Source organism: Salvelinus sp. IW2-2015, linkage group LG32 (assembly GCF_002910315.2).
Source record: "Salvelinus sp. IW2-2015 linkage group LG32, ASM291031v2, whole genome shotgun sequence".
In the NCBI taxonomy this organism is placed as follows: Eukaryota; Metazoa; Chordata; class Actinopteri; order Salmoniformes; family Salmonidae; genus Salvelinus; species Salvelinus sp. IW2-2015.
Genome location: NC_036871.1, coordinates 12,933,958 through 12,939,518, shown reverse-complemented (window position 1 = coordinate 12,939,518; position 5,561 = coordinate 12,933,958).

Sequence of the window (5,561 nt, the reverse complement as noted above, 5' to 3'; positions counted from 1 at the left end):
GATGGTGTTGAGTCATGCCTGGCCGTGCAGTCATGAGCGAACAGGGAGTACAGAGGGGACTGAGCACGCACCCCTGAGGGGCCCCATGTTAAGATCAAGCATGGCGGATGTGTTATCTACCCTTACCACCTGGGGGCGGCCCGACAGGAAGTCCTGGATCCAGTTGCAGAGGGAGGTGTTTAGTCCCAGGGTCCTTAGCTTGAGAGTATTATAGTGTTGAATGCTGAGCTGTAGTCAATGAATAGCATTCTCACATAGGTGTTCCTTTTGTCCAGGTGTGAAAGGGCAGTGTGGAGTGCAATAGAGACTGCATCATCTGTGAATCTGTTGGAGTATGTTAAATTGGAATGGGTCTAGGGTTTCTGGGAGGATGCTGTTGATGTGAGCCATGACCAGCCTTTCAAAGCCTTCATGGCTACTGACGTGAGTGCCACGGGGCGTAATCATTTAGGCAGGTTACCTTTCGCTTCCTTGGGCACAGGGACTATGGTGTTCTGCTTGAAACATGTAGGCATTACAGGCTCGGTCAGGGAGAGTTTGAAAATGTCAGTGAAGACGACGAGCACACAATTAATCTTCTCCTTTCCCCCTTCTGATAACCAGTGGGCGAATCGCATCTCTGCATGTCTGGCAGACATATCAGTGTGGATGACGATCACCACTCAAGCTGAACCTCGGCAAAGACGGAGCTGCTCTTCCTCCCGGGGAAGGACTGCCCGTTCCATGATCTTGCCATCACGGTTGACAACCCATTGTGTCCCCTCCCAGAGCGCTAAGACCTTGGCGTGATCCTGGACAACACCCTGTCGTTCTCAACCAACATCAAGGCGGTGACCCGTTCCTGTAGGTTCATGCTCTACAACATTCGCAGAGTCAGACCCTGCCTCACACAGGAAGCGGCGCAGGTCCTAATCCAGGCACTTGTCATCTCCCGTCTGGATTACTGCAACTCGCTGTTGGCTGGGCTCCCTGCCTGTGCGATTAAACCCCTACAACTCATCCAGAACGCCGCAGCCCGTCTGGTGTTCAACCTTCCCAAGTTCTCTCACGTCACCCGCTCCTCCGCTCTCTCCATTGGCTTCCAGTTGAAGCTCGCATCCGCTACAGACCATGGTGCTTGCCTACGGAGCTGTGAGGGGAACGGCTCCTCCGTACTTCAGGCTCTGATCAGGCGCCTACACCCAAACAAGGGCACTGCGTTCATTCCACCTCTGGCCTGTCGCCTCCCTACCTCTGAGGAAGTACAGCTCCCGCTAGCCCAGTCAAAACTGTTCGCTGCTCTGGCACCCCAATGGTGAACAAACTCCCCACGACGCCAGGTCCGCGGAATCAATCACCACCTTCCGGAGAACCTGAAACCCCACCTCTTTAAGGAATACCTAGGATAGGAAAAAAGTAATCCTTCTAACCCCCCCCCCCCCCCCCTCCCTTAGAGTTAGATGCACTATTGTAAAGTGGTTGTCCCACTGGACATCATAAGGTGAATGCACCAACTTTGTAAGTCGCTCTGGATAAGAGCGTCTGCTAAATGACTTAAATGTAATGTAAATGTAAGACACTTGACAGTTGGTCCGCGCAGGCTTTGAGTACACGTCCTGGTAACAGTCTGGCCCAGCGTTTTTTTCAGTTTTGTTCTCATCGGCTGCCGAGAGCGTTATGCGAATGTTGCCTGTAATCCATGGCTTCTGGTTGGGATATGTACGTACAGTCACTGTGGGGATGATGTCATCGATGCACTTATTGATGAAGCCGATGACTGAGGTGGTGTATTCCTCAATTCCATTGGATGAATCCCGGAACATTCCAGTCTGTGCTATCAAAACAATCCTGTGGTGTAGCATCTGCGTCATCTGACCACTTCCATATTGAGCGAGTCACTGGTACTTCCTGCTTTAGTTTTTGCTTGTAAGCAGGAATCAGGAGGATATAATTATGGTTAGATTTGCCAAATGGAGGAAGAGGGAGAGCTTTGTATGTGTCTCTGTTTGTGGAGTAAAGGTGGTCTAGCATTTTTCCCCCTCTGGTTGCACATTTAACATGCTGATAGAAATGAGGTATAACGAATTTAATTTTCCCTGCATTAAAGTCCCCGGCCACTAGGAGCSCCGCCTCTGGATKAGTGTTTTCCTGTTTGCTTATGGCGGWATACAGCAAATTGAGTGCGGTCTTAGTGCCAGCATCGGTCTGTGCTGGTATGTAGACAGCTACAAAAAATAAAAAATAAACTCTCTAGGTAGATAGTGTGGTCTACAGCTTATCATGAGATACTCTACCTCCAGCGAGCAACACCTCGAGACTTCCTTAGATATTGCACCAGCTGTTTACAAATATACATACACCGCCACCCCTTGTCTTACCAGAGGCTGCTGTTCTATCCTGCCAATACAGTTTATAACCCGCCACCTGTATGTTATTCATGTCGTCGTTCAGCCATGACYYAGTGAAACGTAAGATATTACAGTTTTTAATGTCCCGTTGGAAGGATACACATGCTTTTTAGTTTGTCCCATTTATTTTCCAGCGATTGTATGTTGGCCAGTAGTACGGATGGCAAGGGCAGATTAGCCACTCGTCGRCMGATCCTCACAAGGCACCACAATCTCTTTCCGCAATATMTTTTCTGTCTCTTTCTCATCTCTTTCTGGGATGAGGGCCTGTTTGGGTGTCTGAAGTAAATCCCTCTTGTCCGACTCATTAAAGTGAAATTCTTCATCCAGTTCAATCGCTGTTTTGATTTCCAGAAGCTCTTTTCGGTCATAAGAGACGGTAGTAGCAACATTATGTACAATATAAACTGTAAAATAAAAATAAAAATAGCATGGTTGGTTAATTCTTGTCAATATGGGGCGCTGTTTCCACTTTGGAAAAAATCGTGCACAAATTAAACTGCCTCGTACTCTATTCTAGATCGTACAATATGCATATTATTATTACTATTGGATAGAAAACACTCAAGTTTCTAAAACGTTTGAATTTATCTGTGAGTAAAACAGAACTCATTTTGCAGCAAACTTCCAGACAGGAAGTGAAAAATCTGAAAACGATGCTATGTTCCAGGGCCTGCCTTATATTTATGGATATGCATGCACTGCATACGCGCTTCCACTAGATGTCAACAGGCAGTGGAAGTGGAATGGGGTGTCTAGCTTGATCTGAGGTCGAACAAGAGCTCTTGGAATGACGTCCAGAATTTCTTTGTCTACCAGTGCGCGGGAAGTACCTCCATATTGTCTTATGAATAGCGTTCGTATACACGGCTAATATCTCCGGCTTTGTTTTTATTTGATACATATTCAAGAAAACATCATAAAGTAGGTTTTTTCAACCGAGTTTATCAGTTTATTCAACGTTTAATGGGACTTTTGGAGTTTTCCGTTCTCTGCGTCGAGAGAAATTGGAACGTCATCAACATTGGCTAGCCTTGTGGAGCGAATTCGACAGGAGAGAAGGACATTCTAAAACCAAACAACGATTTATTCTGGACCTAGGACTCCTTGTACAAGATTCTGATGGAGCTCAGCAAAAGTAAGAACAATTTATGATGTTATTTCGTATTCTGTGGAAAATGTTGAGTCCTATTATTCGCCCTTTTTGCGGGCGCTGTCTCGCTATAACGTAAGCTGTTTGTTATGGTAAAGTTATTTTAAAAAATCTAACATGGCGGTTGCATTAAGAACTAGTGTATCTTTCATTTGCTGTCCAACATGTATTTTTTAGTAAAGTTTATGATGAGTTCTTTGGTCAGATTAGGTGAGTGTCCAATAGCTCCGGACAATTTGGTGAATCGATGCTACATATTCACAATGTATAACCACGGTTTGCAGCTCTAAATATGCACATTTTCGAACAAAACATAAGTGTATTGTATAACCTGATGTTATAAGACTGTCATCTGATGAAGTTGGTCAGGTTAGTGATTAATTTTATATCTTTTGCTGGTTTTTGGGATGGCTACCTTTTGCTGCTAATAAATGCATTTGTGTGTTTGCTATTGTGGTAAGCTAATATAATGCTATATTGTGTTTTCGCTGTAAAAACATTAAAAAAATCAGAAATATTGGCTGGATTCACAAGATGTTTATCTTTCATTTGCTGTACACCATGTATTTTTCATAAATGTTTATGATGAGTATTTAGGTATTTCACGTTGCTCTCTAATTATTCTGGCTGGCTTTGGTGATATTTTTGATGGTAGCTGCAATGTAAAACTATGATTTATACCTCAAATATGCACATTTTCGAATAAAACATACAATTTATTGTATAACATGTTATAAGACTGTCATCTGTTGAAGTTGTTTCTTGGTTAGTGACTAATTATATCTCTATTTGGTCGGTTTTGTGATACTACTATGAGGTACAAAAATTGTGAAAATATGCGGTTGAGTCTTTTTGCTATGTGGTTAGCTAATAGAATACATATTGTGTTTTCGCTGTAAAACATTTTAAAAATCGGGAAATGATGCGGATTCACAAGATGTTTATCTTTCATTTGCTGTATTGGACTTCTGATTTCATGAAAATTATATTATATGATATCCCTGTCGCGTTAGGCTAGGCTATGCTAGTCAGCTTTTTTGATGAGGATGCTCCCGGATCCGGGATGGGTAGCAATGAACGGTTAACCTGTTCACCGGACTTGCCATCTTGCCCGGACCTACTGTTTTTGACTCCATCGCAGCTGCTGTCTCTACCTCTGAATGACCCTGCTGGTCATTTATGAACGTTTGAACATATTGAAGAACAATCTGGCCTTAATGGCCATGTACTATCGCCACCCGGCACAGCCGGAAGAGGACTGGCCACCCCTCAGAGCCTRGTTCCTCTCTAGGTTTCTTCCTTTCTAGGGAGTTTTTCCCTAGCCACTGTGTTTCTACATCTGCATTGCTTGCTGTTTGGGGTTTTAGGCTGGGTTTCTGTAAAGCACTTTGTGACATCTGCTGATTTAAAAAAGGGCTTTATAAATACATTTGATTGGTTATAAATACATTTTATTGATTGTGTGTATAGACAATTTCAGCTCATGAAACATGGGGCCACTTTACATGTTGCACTTATATTTTTGTTCAGTGTAGTTGTACATTGATTAAGGATCTGAAGTTGCATAAGTCATGAATAAGTACTGGTAGTGAGGTCCAGTGGCTTGTGATTGAGTTTTTGCTGATTGTTTTATTTATTTAACTAGGCAAGTCAGTTAAGAACAAATTCTTATTTACAATGACGGCCTAGGAAAAGTGAGTTAACTGCCTTGTTCAGGGGCAGAACGGCAGATTTTTACCTTATCAGCTTGGGGATGTTAGCTCGGGGATTCGATCTAGCAACCTTTCAGCCCAACACGCTAACCACTAGGCTACCTGCCGGCTAACACCTGAAGCTGTTGTTTCCCTTATAATGACAATAAATGCAAGTGCGGGAATGTTTTGTTCAATAAAATGCTTTTAAAAACTTAAGTAGCAAACAATAACACTTGCCTAAACTCATATTTAAAGAAAGTATATCTTTAAAATGTGGAATTAAGCCATTCCCACTGATGCACTGTGGAAACTCGGTTTTGTTCGGCA